General features: G+C 38.1%; 1 protein-coding gene across 4 annotated transcripts in view; it reads right to left on the bottom strand.

Moving 5' to 3' along the window:
• The window catches only part of SNCAIP (synuclein alpha interacting protein), a 152,662-nt gene that overhangs the window by 110,660 nt on the left and 27,833 nt on the right, over window positions 1–14,169 (bottom strand). For all 4 annotated transcript variants that reach the window (XM_072141245.1, XM_072141278.1, XM_072141254.1 and 1 more), the window contains exon 3: window positions 1,463–1,496. The gene's annotated coding sequence lies outside the window, so the exon portion shown is untranslated. The remainder of the gene's footprint in view (window positions 1–1,462; window positions 1,497–14,169) is intronic.

The following is a 14,169-nucleotide window of genomic DNA, read 5'->3' as shown; positions in this document are numbered from 1 at the left end:
TTATCTTAGTAAATGGTATGGTCTGATCGTCACACCCAATATATACATTGGAATTGATGGTTTTATACTTTTTTTTTTTTTTTAAATCAGATATTTTTATTAAACATTTTTTAAAAAACAGCACAACCAACAAGTACAACTTGGAGGGGAGTATGTACATATCTTTACAATAAGCTCTGACTTTGTACAATAATACAAACTCAAATTATGCTCATTAAAGCGTTACAGGATAATTATATTTGTATCCATTTTCTCTTACAGAATGTATGCTTTATCATATATGCTTATAATTAGTAGCATACTCCCTCCCTCCCTCCCTTCCCAACTCCCCCCACCCACCCCTGCGAGCCAGCTCTTCAAGACCCTTCAGGTCTCGTATAATTATTCACATGTTAAAGAAGACCTAAACCTATCTTTACTTATTTTACCAGTGATAGTTGTTATTCTAAGCTAGTTCTTAGCCTTATTAGGGAGCTTGATGGTAAACCAGGTGTATCTAGCCACTTGCCCCAAATCTTTTCGAATTTAGAGACCCCATTCCTCTTCACATACGTGCTATATTCCAATAGTATTACTGCATTCAAACGGTCTATAAACTCTTTCTTGTCCGGTGGCCTAGGCCTAATCCAATGGGCAGCTATGACTTTTCTAGCTTGATATAAGGATCTTTGTATTGCAATATTATTAGGTTCTGTCAGGTTGTCTATCTTCAGAACTCCCAATAGACACGCTAGTGGACTTTCTTCAATAGTTACAGAGAAAACTTTACGCGTCAATTCTAATATAGATTTCCAAAAAGACTCCGGTTTTATACTTTTAAGTTATTTGTGAAATGATCCAAGAAACCCAAGAATAGGTAATACTTAGATTTTTTTAATGGACTTTTCACCCCTACCACTCTTTGCATTCTTTACTAGACACAATTCCACTGATTGCAACTATAATTATTTTCTTTAGGTCCCATCATTCCTGGAAAATCATTGTCAAAATATAATCTCCATTATTGTGTCAAATGGGCAGAGTTTATAGTGCAGGACCACCCATCTGATAGTAGGGAGCCTGATAAGCATAGTCCTTGGGTAGTTATAGTGTACAGAATGCTAACTAGGATTTCTACAGCCAGCAGGATAGTCCAGGGATGGAGCACACAACCTGGTACTAGACATCTGACAGTAGAGATCTGACAGTAGAAATATTGGCACAAATTATTGTGGAACAGTGGGGGATGGAGAGAAAATTCCAACTACAGAATCAATCGGCCTATAAAATCAAGACGGCCAAATCAATTATTTTACAGAAACATTTGAAGGAATGGTGATCAATGAACTGCATCTTAAGATGGAAAATAAAAAAAATAATATCCAACCTGTAGGTAGGCAACTTACATGTAATCTGTAGAGTAAAACATGCATTACACCCTTTACCAGGAGTAAGGAAAAAAGTGTATAGAAAATGCACTTACTTGTGGGGTGTCACTCAGTTACTACGGCAGGCACCTAGAAACAAAAAAAAGAAATTAATATCTTATGATATTAACATCGTAAGATCTTCTGTAGAATCATCTTTGCTAAAAAATAATTAGTTAAAAATGTTTAGCAAAACTATTTTATTTTGCATACATATATTCCAGTCTTTGTGATCAATGTTTCTGTTATTATTTAGAGCAGCAGTGTGGGCTCCTTCTGAAAAAGCAATTATGATATCCAAATCATTGGGGCAGATTTATCAAGTGTCTGAAAGTCAGAATATTTCTAGTTGCCCATGGCAACCAATCACAGCTCATCTTTCATTTTACCAGTGCTCATGAATATTTTAAAGGGGAGCTGTGATTGGTTTCCATGGGCAACTGGAAATATTCTGACTTTCAGACAGCTTGATAAATCTGCCCCATTATGTTTCTTGCATCTATCATATTTATTTCACCTCAGGTGGCAGAGAGCAACAGAATGATGTACAGACGCCACTTACATCCCAGCAAAGAGCTGAGACTTGATGGAAGAGGTAGGAATACAGGAGACGGGAGCAGTGGGCTGGAGGTGAGCTTAACTTTTTTTTTGTTTTTACTAAGCGGATAGTAATTAAAAACTAGTGATTAAAATCTCTTGAACATTTTCAAATTATCAGCCTTTATAACTTCCTGCGGCAGAGAGTTCACTGCTCTTACAGTAAAGAATCCTTGTCTATGGCGATGATAGAACCACCTCTCCTCTAGGCATAGAGGATGCCCCCTTGTTCTCGCCGCAGGTATGTTTTATATGCGGAGGACAATGTAGTCAGTTGTATTGTGAGGGGTAAATATTACCTAGGAGTACAGTATTGTAACCCAGATGACATTAAACTGCATTTGACTGCAGTGTTTTTATAATCACAGTGGAATGCAACAGGCTTAACTCACAATCAGGACAAGTCATAATGAAGTCCTCCTTCTGATGGTAGGGTACATGGTTTAAGATGCCCCACTGCCTGGTCAAATAGTTAGATAAGGCTTTTCACTGGCGCACGACTGGCTTAGGAGGGAGGAGGTCCTTGCTTCTCAGGTTCAGGCCCAGAGAAGGTTATCAGCAGAAAATCTCCCATCACTCCTGACACTTCTGTCTTAGTAAATACTTGTATTTTTAATGAGAAATGTATAAATATTTATTCGAGTGACACATTCTCACTATCAAAGGATTGGTTTTGTACACAGATCAACAATGTCAGCGCTGATTGGGTTGTGTCAAACTGTGAAGGGAATGATAACATCCCATTTGGCAATTAAATTAGTTTCTTATAGAAACGGCAAATAAAGGAACAATGATATGTGATCTAGGTATAAGGTGTAGATGACAAATATATGTAAGTGTATAATATTTGGATAACCATGCTCTGCTGGTACCTCTTCATGTTATATTTACACTTTTTCATCATGGTCCACAGATTCCTTAGATATAGCTAGGCCTACTAAATGGATTCAAGTTATTTCCATGTCTGGTTTGGCTTTTGAGCATTCATTAGCGTAGGGTGATGTATCATTTTACTTTTTTGTCTATGTTTGGAGTTGTTTAGGTGTAGTTGTGGTGCAAATGCTGTTTTGAGACTTTCCACTGTGGCACATGAACATGGGACAGCACAAAGTAACTTTGACATAGACCCTTCTGCACCAAATTCATTAAACTCGCATATCCAAGTTTTCACAATAAGACTGAAATCATGTATTGAGACTTTCCATTTAGAAGCCAATTCACTCTAGTCCCCCCTTGGTCCATGTGTTACATCTTTTGATAGTTTGTTGCAGTTTTCTATGTGACTATCTCAAACAACCCCCATAGCATAACAACACCACCAACAGATCAGATCAAGAGCCAAAATCCACTTTAATGAATATGAGGGAAGTAGAGCTCCAAAGACAGATATAGAAGTGGAGTAAGGAGCCTGCTTAATGATATATTACCCACAATAAGTTGTATACTAGGCAAAAACAATAATACAATGAACATAAAACGTCTCTTTTGTTGTTTCATGCCCAGTCTGCACATTTTCGTTGTAGTTTACCAGACATCAATGTCAATGCCGATGTTTTCTGTTTCTATTTTCCAGTTCTTGGCAATCACTTCTTAACATTCTGAATAAATGAGCAAGCGAAGAAATACACTTAAATGTTGCCAGGTGAAATAATACAGAAAAATGTGAAAGAAAGAATCAGGAATTCTGAGTGGCATTAATGTCAAAGTGTTGTGTTTGTTAGGTGTATGAGGTGTGCCGGATCCTGGACCATTGCACCAAACAGAATTCCACAGAAACATGATAGGGCAATGGAAAACTATTACAATAAAAAATAGAAATGGTTCACTATTTAAATTGGGCAGAAACCAGCTTACTGTAATCTGAAAAGTGCAGCAGCCTTCCAAAACCCCCTCTAGAAATGACTTATCCATGTTCAATCTGAGGTCCATCTCTGGGCAGATCCGGTCTAATAATATCTTTGTGTAGAAAGGAAAAAAACTAATTCTTCCTAGGAATGTGTTGAGCTCGAAAACTACAGAACTGGTTTACTATATGGTGCCTCATGGATGATTTACCTTCTATGGCATATACCTTCAAGAAACTAAATCACTTGTCCCTTGACAGCAAATATGAAACTCATTAACCTTTTCTATCCATCGATTCATTGGTAAATCATATTTCGTAGCAGGAAAATTCTTCAGAAAGAGAAAAGATTATATATATTGTTTTCACAAGCCGTTTACTCAAAAACCTAATAGGGTGACATAACAGATAACACTTTGGGATAGTGAATTGGGGTCCTGGGTATAGAATTAAACAACCTTGTAAAGATCTTTCCTAATGTTTATAGGACACCGTCAAGTACCAGTTTGTATATAATAACAAAATTATGAAGTTTCTAAAATAATTCTTGAACTAAAATGCTACTATACAGCGATGCACGCAGACCGACAAAACAAGAAGGTTTCATAACATAATCTACAGGATATCTACAGCTCCAGCAACTCTGGGATATTTACATGTTACTTATACTTTTTTGTTTTTTCTTTGGTGATTTTGTATCTTATGTGGTTTCTTAACCTTTTTTGTTTTCCTGTTTGTTTGTTGTTCTACACAAAGTTCCTGCAGACAAAGCAATTAGGCTCCTATTCTTGGTATTTTCCTTTGAAACAATGGGTAGGAGTTAGTTTTTTAGTGATTCAAATGATTAAATAAAGGCAAAATGGAATTTCTAAGGATTTTTTGTTTTTCAGGAAGAACGTTGTAGCAGCTGGATTATCACATTGGAACATTTAGCATTTAACAGAAAAGAACATTTCTTAATCCCATTTGACAAATCTGCAATAATGGCAATTGTAGATAGCAATTTCATTGTTTTATATGTACCGTATTTTTCGGACTATAAGGCGCACAAAATATCCTTTGATTTTCTCAGAAATCAAAGGTGGGCCTTATAGTCCAGTGCGCCTTATAAATGAACCGTACTTACAGACAACAGCTGTCTTGAACTGTGCACAGGTCTGCCACCTGCTGGTCATTCATCATTATAATCAGGTGCGCCTTATAATCGGGTGCGCCTTATATATGAACCCAGACGTTTTAGCAGGCATTTATAATCCGGTGCGCCTTATAGTCTGAAAAATAAGGTAGTATTTATAATCTATACTATACAGTATTTCAGCTTTATGCTTATCTGTGATACTTCTCCATACTTGTGTATGATACAAAATAATAGTCTATAGCATAAAATCTGATCTTTCATTTTCACACCGTATCTTGTGCAAGGATGGGGCTTTTTATCAATAGATCCAAAATACCTAAAATCTAAAAAAAATTATAGGAGCTTTGAAGGGATAGCGGCCACCTATTGACAATCTGCTATAGATTTAGTACAATGATGTCACATAGTACCAAGGACTTGTAGTTGTGACATGATGCCTTATCCAGAAAAGGGGGATCTTTGTTCTTTTTCCCTGTTTTGGGATTTTTTAATTGATTTTAATTGTAATATTTTGGTATTTAATAAAGATTTATACATTTCTTCATCACATCTGGTTTTCTCTTTTTGGTAAATATGTTCGTTTTTCAGATGTGGAAATAGATTTATACATTTCTCTGACCTCTGACCCAAACTTTTCTGTAATCTGATGATGCCTTATCCAGGTCTTTACACAGACTGTTGCTGTAATATATCCTAACAAAGTAATACAGACCTGTAAGTACAATATGCTTTCCTTCCATAGACTTAAGTGAAAGATTCCCTTTAACTTTTCAATGCTTGATATCTGCTATAAACTCAATATAAATCTTCCCAATTTCAATAAATGTACCCATATCTATCGTTCTATGTGACTTTTCTTTGTACAGGCGGTCCCCTACTCAAGAACACTCGACTTACATACGACCCCTAGTTACAAACGGACCTCTGGATATTGGTAATTTATTGTACTTTAGTCCTAGGCTACAATAAACAGATATAACAGTTATCACAGGTGTCTGTAATGAAGCTTTATTGTTAATCCTGATTCTTATGACAACCCAACATTTTTAAAATCCAATTGTCACAGAGACCAAAAAAGTTCTGGCTGGGATTACAATGATAAAATATACAGTTCCGACTTACATACAAACTCAACTTAAGAAGAAACCTACAGACCCTATCTTGTATGTAACCCGGGGACTGCCTGTACATTGATGACAGTATAAGCAAGTTGGAGACAAAACAATCCAAATCATCTTATTCCCCACCCTATATAAATCTGATTAAAATGAGTGAAGGGTGTCGTTCTTATATATTCTTCAGTCATTGGTGCATTACGTTATAGACTCCATTTCAATTACTTAATGAAAGGGTGGTAATATATCCAGGCTGAGTGAAAACTTGGCAAACCAGTAGAAGTCTGCACCAATGCCAGAAAGCAGCCTGGTAAGAAGTCAATAAGTGGTGCTTGCCTGTGTAATGACACGAGAGAGGCTGGACGACATAAGCTAATAGGGGCTGTATCTATCACAGATGACCTGCAGTTCAGCATCACTAGTTGGCTTGTGTTTCTAATTCACTGAGTAAGACACAAAGTCATTATTCATCTGCAATAAAAAGGCAAATACACAGAGCATGAAAAGTCCTCAACTAATGTAATCTAATGCACATCTGCTTTCATGGTCTGGCACAGACTTTCAGGTGGCTTACAGAAAGCAGCGGCTAGTAAGATAATAACCTCAATGAATTCTCCATCTAGTGCTGAACATCTGCACATCCTTTTGGATCAGATTAAATCAGGCACAATGTTGATTTTAAAAGATGAGCAGAACTTGTATTGTCATTATGTACTGCATTGTATATATATAGTCAGGAAGTGTGTACGGATATTCAGATCAACAGAGAAAGAGGAGGTCCATGCAGAAGACAAGCACATACACAGGTCAACAGTAGACAACAGTCGGACTCAGAGACAGGGACAAAACGGGTCTCAAAACTGCATAAATAAAATTGCAAATGATGATTAAAACATGTCCAATGTGGACCGATTCTTCACAATTTCAAACTTTACCTTGAATAACTTGGTGGCAACCAACTATTTAGACGATAATATTGCTTCACAGTACACACAGGCACAGATTAAAAGTGCCATGGGTTATGGGATGGAATAGTACAGCCCCTACAAGTCTAGAATTCACTTCCTACATATGGTACTAAAATCAGCTTCTTGTGGAATGAATGTCTCTTCTGTCTGTTTTCAATCTGTGGTTTCAGGACCTATGGAAAGGTCCAGAAATGGCTCTTCTGTACATTTGAATTGAGAGCAGGAACAGATTATGAGGATTTCATTGGGGAAGGTCCTTCTCATCGTAAATTTGGTGGATGGTTTGGGTGGCCATGTGCCCCCTAGAAAGCTTAGGCCCTGGGCTGTCACCAATTGCTAGTTCCTAAGATCTCTAATTTTAAACCTTCTAAATTTTAAACATTAAAACAATGGATCTAGTGATTTGTCTTATTTTTCATATTCTTTTCATATGTTGCATTCCACAATCAGTATACAACGATACCATTTTATCTTGTTTTCTGATATGGTATCTCACTTTGGAATGAACTTTGCTAGCAGAGAATTAAATTATTGAATTGTGGCTGATGACTTAGTAAAATTTTCCATACTGTAGTTGCATTACATAGCTCATTTAGTGGAAAAAAATGACTTCAAGTCCATCAAAGTATAATTTAAATGTGGTTATTCTGAAAGAGAGAAGGAAGAAAAAAATCTAACCTCAGCCAACCATATTTCTGAAAAAAAAGGAAAATGATTACAAAAAAAGCTGTGGGATTTATAACTAAGCTTCAAACATTTTGGGGGTTGTTTAAGGACCTCAATCTCAGATTTGTGATGGGCATTCTGAGCACAGCAGACAACCCAATAATACAGATGGGATTTATTTTAATTTTTTTTCAACATCTGAGAACAATACAAATATTGTTATAAGCCAAACCAACATCATCATAAGAACAGTGACAAATAAAAACCTAACAAGTGTATAAAATCCTCACATATACCAAAACACAATGCCCTCCAAGTTTTAGTGGCTTTTGGAAAAAAAGGAAAAAATATATATGATTACTGATTACTGAATCATTCAAGAATTTATTGGTAGAAGCTTCAACAAATGGTCAAAATATTCAGTTTGGGTCCAACTCTATACAGTCCAAACCGATAATGCTCTAGTTGTCCTGGGAAGGGTCATATACTGGCAGTCCGTGGGTTACGTACCAGATAGGTTCTGTAGGTTTGTTCTTGAGTTGAATTTGTATGTAAGTCGGAACTGTATATTTTATAATTGTAACCCCAGCCCAAAACTTTTTGTCTCTGTGACAATTGGATTTTAAAAATGTTGGATTGTCATAAGAACCAATAAAGCTTCATTACAGACACCTTTGATAACTGTTAAAGCTGACCATTGTAGCCTAGGACTAAAGTACAGTAAATTCCAAACATCCAGAGGTCCGTTTGTAACTAGGGGTTGTATTTAAGTCGAGTAAGTAGGGGGCCGTGTTTTAAACACAGATTTTCTATTAAAAAAACTTCTATTTAGTGTTTTTTCCCTCATTCATCCTCCCTCCCTAAGCTCTGTGATAAATGAACACAGTAGCTATATGCAATTTTTTAAAATTTGTCCAAAGTGAAAGAGAAACAATTCAGATTTGATGCAAGGACTGAAAAATTGTATATTTGTACCACATCTACATACCAAGGGATATATTTGCTCATCTCTAATTACTGTAGCGTAGATGAACAAATCTATTAATAAAAGTAAATAATAAATGCAATTTATTCATAAGCCATAATCAAGATACAAGGTACAAATCAAGATTCCCAAGCTTGCGACCCCCATAGATGGCAATAGGCACACGGAACAGTCAGGTGTGCTCAACATACCATTCGGTAGCCGCAAAAAGATGGCGCATGCTCTATCTACAGCCGTGCGGCATTATTTTCAAAGGAGAGAGGAGGGATCACCCCCTCCTCCTTTGCAGGGCGGCTCATGTATGGCCAAAATGTAGCCTAAGTCTCAGTTCTACTTTTTAAAGTGGTACCGGAAAAAATAACGACTTTCTCTCGAAATCTTCCCTACTCCATGTCTAATGCTGAGCTGTCTTCTGGACAGGTTTGCTTTGGACAATCCCTTCTAATCAACAAAAGTGATTCCCATAGGCTCCAGAGATGAGATTTTTCTGTAAGGTTTGGCATCTGTATGACAACAAGAACGCACAACTTCTTATGGTTCCAACAAAAATTCTTAATGTCAAAAAGGACAGAGCTTTTTTTTACATAAAGAATAATTTTGTAATAGGTAGGCTCTGTTCACATTAGTGTTTTTTATACATTTATAGATTTTCTACGTTACTAAACTTCTGACATTTCTAATTTTAAAAAGCATTTTTACTTTTGTTTTGCAGAGTACTGTATACTTGTGTAATGATACTGACACCATGCATCCTTCACACCGGGTGATTGCCAATTTTCAGCTACAATTGTTACAAATAAACTGTTAAACTAAAAAGGGCTAATTCTCCCTCCGCCACATGAGAGCAATTGACCCCTGAGGGTGTACATGCTCTAACAATATGCATGTAGTTAAAGGGTCTGTGTAAGACACCCTCCCGCTAAGGAAGACTAACTATTACTTCCAGTAATCTACTAACATTTCATAAACACTAGGAGCTGCTTGGCAAATGCCAGGACCTGGTGGGTGTAGATAACTCATAGTAAGCCCGGATCAAAAAGCACAAGGTAAAAACAAAGAAAAAAAGACTTGGAATGTAATGGAATGAATTGCAGTGAAGTCAACTCAGGGCAAAAGGCACTTTCTAATATCAACAACAGTACATTTAAGTCATCTGCAAGTAGAAGTATATGTGTAGAATATTCTCAGTAACTTGGAAACTAAGGATAAATATGAAGTAATAGCAATTTTGAAAGAATTTATTGAAACCATATGTGAGAAGTTCATTCGTTCAGTAAACCCATCCTGCTTACAATACTGGCATCAAACATCTTGCCATTTTTGTTATTCCCGTTATCTGTTCCTTCTGGAATAGATATACTGGCTTGGTAGTTATCCCACATCATGTCATAAGGCTTCCTGCATGGCATGCTTGATGTTAAAGGGGTTTTCCCATGAACACGTTAGGCCCTATCTACAGCATAGGCCCTAGCTTGCTGAACAGTGGGGGTCTCAGTGATGATCACGATCATGAAAATGAGGGGTCCGATGGGGTCCCGGGTACCTCAGTCAGACCGTTCTGCTCCATATATCTTTCAGGAGCTGACGGAAATCGCTGAGTGCGGTGCTTGGCAATTTTTTTGTTGGCTCCATTAAGATGTATGGAGCATAAGTGTAATGCGCGACCGTCTGCTCCATTACTCTTCCAAAATGACGAGGAGTTCGACTGAGGTACCTGGGACCACATCAGACCCCTAGTTTTCATGATCTGTGGGGGTCTTATAACTGAGAGCCCCACGATCAGCAAGTTAGACCCGATCCTGTGGATAGACCCTCACTTTGACTCGTGGAAAAACCCCATTAATGTCTTTCTATTCAGGTTCGTAGAGCGAACAGGAGACCAACTCAATGATGGCCATAAAAGACCATTTGGAATAGAATCCGTCAAGTAAAAAAAAACTTATTAATAGAAAGAAGTAAATGTTCAGTGTAACTAAAGCTCCAATACAATCATCTGAGCATATTTATTTATCTATATGTGATCATTGGCATTCCTGGAATGGAAAGCTACCACTCATGGGCAATTGGGGGAATGGAAACAAGACACCGGTGGGTAACAAGTAGCCAGAAACCAAACAATCAGAAAGTTTTATCTAAATTGTGGATAGGGAATAGCTTTAAAAGAGTGTAGTCACCCCCATTAGGATTGTTGTGGTGGAAAATGATCCGGACTGTTGGTACTGGAAATGCAATTATATTTAGCTAAAATGATCCGTAAAACAAATCTATAATACAGTATTTGACAGTATGTTTTATATAGAATACTTCATGTTATATTGAAGCTTATAGAGGGATTTGCCAATTTGATTTCTTAACATAACACATTTAGAATTTGTGAAATTACATTATTAATCATATTTCCATCAACTATCACCATCCATCAACACACACATAACCACTGCAGTGCTCCATCTGTAGTAACAACTTTAGTATTTTCATCTGTGTACAGACAAGAAAGGCAAAGATTCTTGACACAAGACCAGATATCTTGTATAATCTTTGGACATGCCAAGGATATTTTTAGCCCAGCTCCTTAATGAAAAGAGTTTTAGGGCCTAATTTATGGAACATTTCTCATTACTGTTATACTCTTTTTTTAAGTACAAAAGGAAAACAGCCAGATATCTATCACCAGATCACTGTGTGAGCCCTAACTTATCTGATGTAAGCGACTTCCAATAAGCGTTCTGTAAAAAGCAAAGCTGTAATAAAACACACATTCATTTATAAAGGCAAATCACAGAAAAAGGGTCACAGGCAAAAATATTGGAGGGGTTAGTTCTGACACCCTCCCTATAATCCAGGATACAGCAACCAGGGTGCTGCTTTTAAGGGACACCCTTTTATTAAGGTGTATAGTTGATGATCATTGGTCTCTTAAAGGGGTATTCCAGGAATCGGCATAATCCATGTACAAAGGGCAGACACAGGATAGAAGATGGCAGCTGGTCACATGTCCACATCACATGTCTTGCACCTGCCTGGGCATGTGATCATCACTATGTTTGGCTGTATTGGTTGGTTGCAGTGCATGCAGTATGGCCAGTGATGTGGTGAGACGTAATCTCAATGAGGTAATGTGCAGTGATGGCAGTTACACATCATTACTATGGTAACAGAGCAGGACATTTTGTTACATTATCACTGGGAGCAGAGGAGGAGGAGTTACTGTGGCAGCCATCTTGGTGATAACTCTGCATGCATAAATTTTCTGTCATAAAATCAAACTATGTAAACTCCATTTTGTGACTGATGACATTGAGTTTTGTTATATTAATTTTCTTATAGAATTATGGGGTTTTGTATCAGACGTTCATATTCCCGGAATACCCATTTAACATATTTTTATAATCAGTTAGTTGTGGTGTGCTGAAGGGGGCCACACGTTGACCATGATAGTGATCAAATTAGAAGATATGACATCAGAATGAACAATGTACCAATGTCTTGTTGAACATGACCCTCACAAACCTTCTGTGATCCCAACAAATTGTACTTGTCAACAGAGGAAAGCTCTGAAAAGGGGGGGAGGGGGTCATCTTATCAATCTATGTTTATTATGCAGCTAGCACAGCTGCATAATAAACATAGATTGATAACATGATAACATTGCCTGGTTAGCGGAGTATTGGAGCAGTTAGGGTGGTTTATATCCAGCAGTGAGTGGAACTTATAAGGGGGAATTATTACATATATACCATGGTGTGACAGCACCTGATGTTTCAAGAGGCTTTGCGGCAAGTTGCAGTGGCGGCCAACTCTGTCATGTCCTGCCTGCCAGTGAATTAGGCTACATTCACACTGCCGTTGCCCGCCCGTACCGTACCGTAGCGGGCAACGGCAGTGCACGGGGAGAGGAGGAGGAGGTGAGCGCAGCTAACCCCCGCCCCGCTCCATAGGAAGTTATGGCGCACGTGTGCTGCATCGTACCGCTCCCGTAGGGCGCTGTGCGCCCATTGCCGTCTATGGGGGACGTATATCGGCCGTATATACGTCGGCCGTATATACGTCCCCCATACGTCAGTGTGAATGTAGCACTACACTACACTACACTACTGGCTAAAGCTAGTGTGCAGGTTCTGGCAAGAACATCCTGTGACGGCACACTCTACCACTTGACACCACTTATATTCTTATAATGAAGATGGTAATCTTCTTATATTTGTTAACTATGGCCTCCTTTCTTCTAAAATCGACTTTTAAACAATGCTAATGACCCTGAAGGGCTACTGGGGGTGTTACCAGAGCCCCTCCATCAAAGTCTGTTGCAATGTGCATGCAGCACTTCCCCCTCCCACTGTGTGCTGAAGCTTTCGATGCTGCAGTGAGATTACATCAGGCAGAGGGAGGGGGAAGCGCTGAGGGAGCAGGGTGGAGGGTGAGAAAAGTAACAGCCTGTGAATCTGCAGCAGGGAGGGACTCTGTTAATGCTCCCCAGAGCCCATCTTGCTGATTAGCATAGCGTTAAAAGCTGATTTCAGAAGTAAGGAGGCCATTAATAACAACCACAAGATGATTAACACAGTGCCTGGATCTGTGAGTAAGTGCCCCTGGTTTATGATTGTACATTTTTGATGGTAGATTTTCTTTAATCTATTTTCAGCAGCTGCTACTCAGACTTGTGATGATATACCTGGACAGTGGGACATCAATTAGTTCAGGAGGGGGCACCCCAGTATGACTCAATTCGCTTCAATCCAGCTGCAATAGCTGGCACATATTTTGGATATGTTTGGATCTGATTGATGGAAAAAAGTGGACATGTTTTAGATATATTGAGTAACCTTGCTAAAATTATTTTACACAAATTAAGGTAGAGGTAGATTTTTCCAACTAGGTAAATATTTGAAGAAAGTACTAACATGTATTTGGGTCATTTTATATAAGGGCCACGGCACTGCTGGTCCTGTGCGTAGCTGTGGATAGGATGACCATTTAAACCGTGTATCTGGCAATTTGATGATGTGCAGGCAGCTCTCTACAACACAACAGCTATGAATGAAGTCAGCGTTTGGCTTTGCTATCGGAAGCCGTACTCATCTTGGAATAGATGATAGATGAAGACTCTTAAGTTATAGTAGCAGGCCAGCAGGACGGGAATTGATTAAATCCAACACATGTTAATAGTATTTAGGAAACGATCCATTAAAACTGCAGCCTATAAAGGTATAAATCAGCCAGTATTTAGAACTTTAATAATTCACTTAGTTTGGAAGGAAAACTTTTAATTTCTTCTATTGAATTGCAAATTAATAAAAAAAAAGGTGGATGTAAAGTTTTAAAGCTTACGACTAACCTATCCACAGAATCACATATAAATAGGGGGGTATGTTTATGAGGAGCAGTACTCCTGTATTTTACTTATGCACAAACTTTGCCTCTATGAACAGCTTATATTCCATGTGGTAGAGG

Source organism: Engystomops pustulosus, chromosome 1 (assembly GCF_040894005.1).
Source record: "Engystomops pustulosus chromosome 1, aEngPut4.maternal, whole genome shotgun sequence".
In the NCBI taxonomy this organism is placed as follows: domain Eukaryota; kingdom Metazoa; phylum Chordata; class Amphibia; order Anura; family Leptodactylidae; genus Engystomops; species Engystomops pustulosus.
Note: the sequence above shows the minus strand (reverse complement) of the source record. Positions and strands in the feature narration are given on the sequence as shown.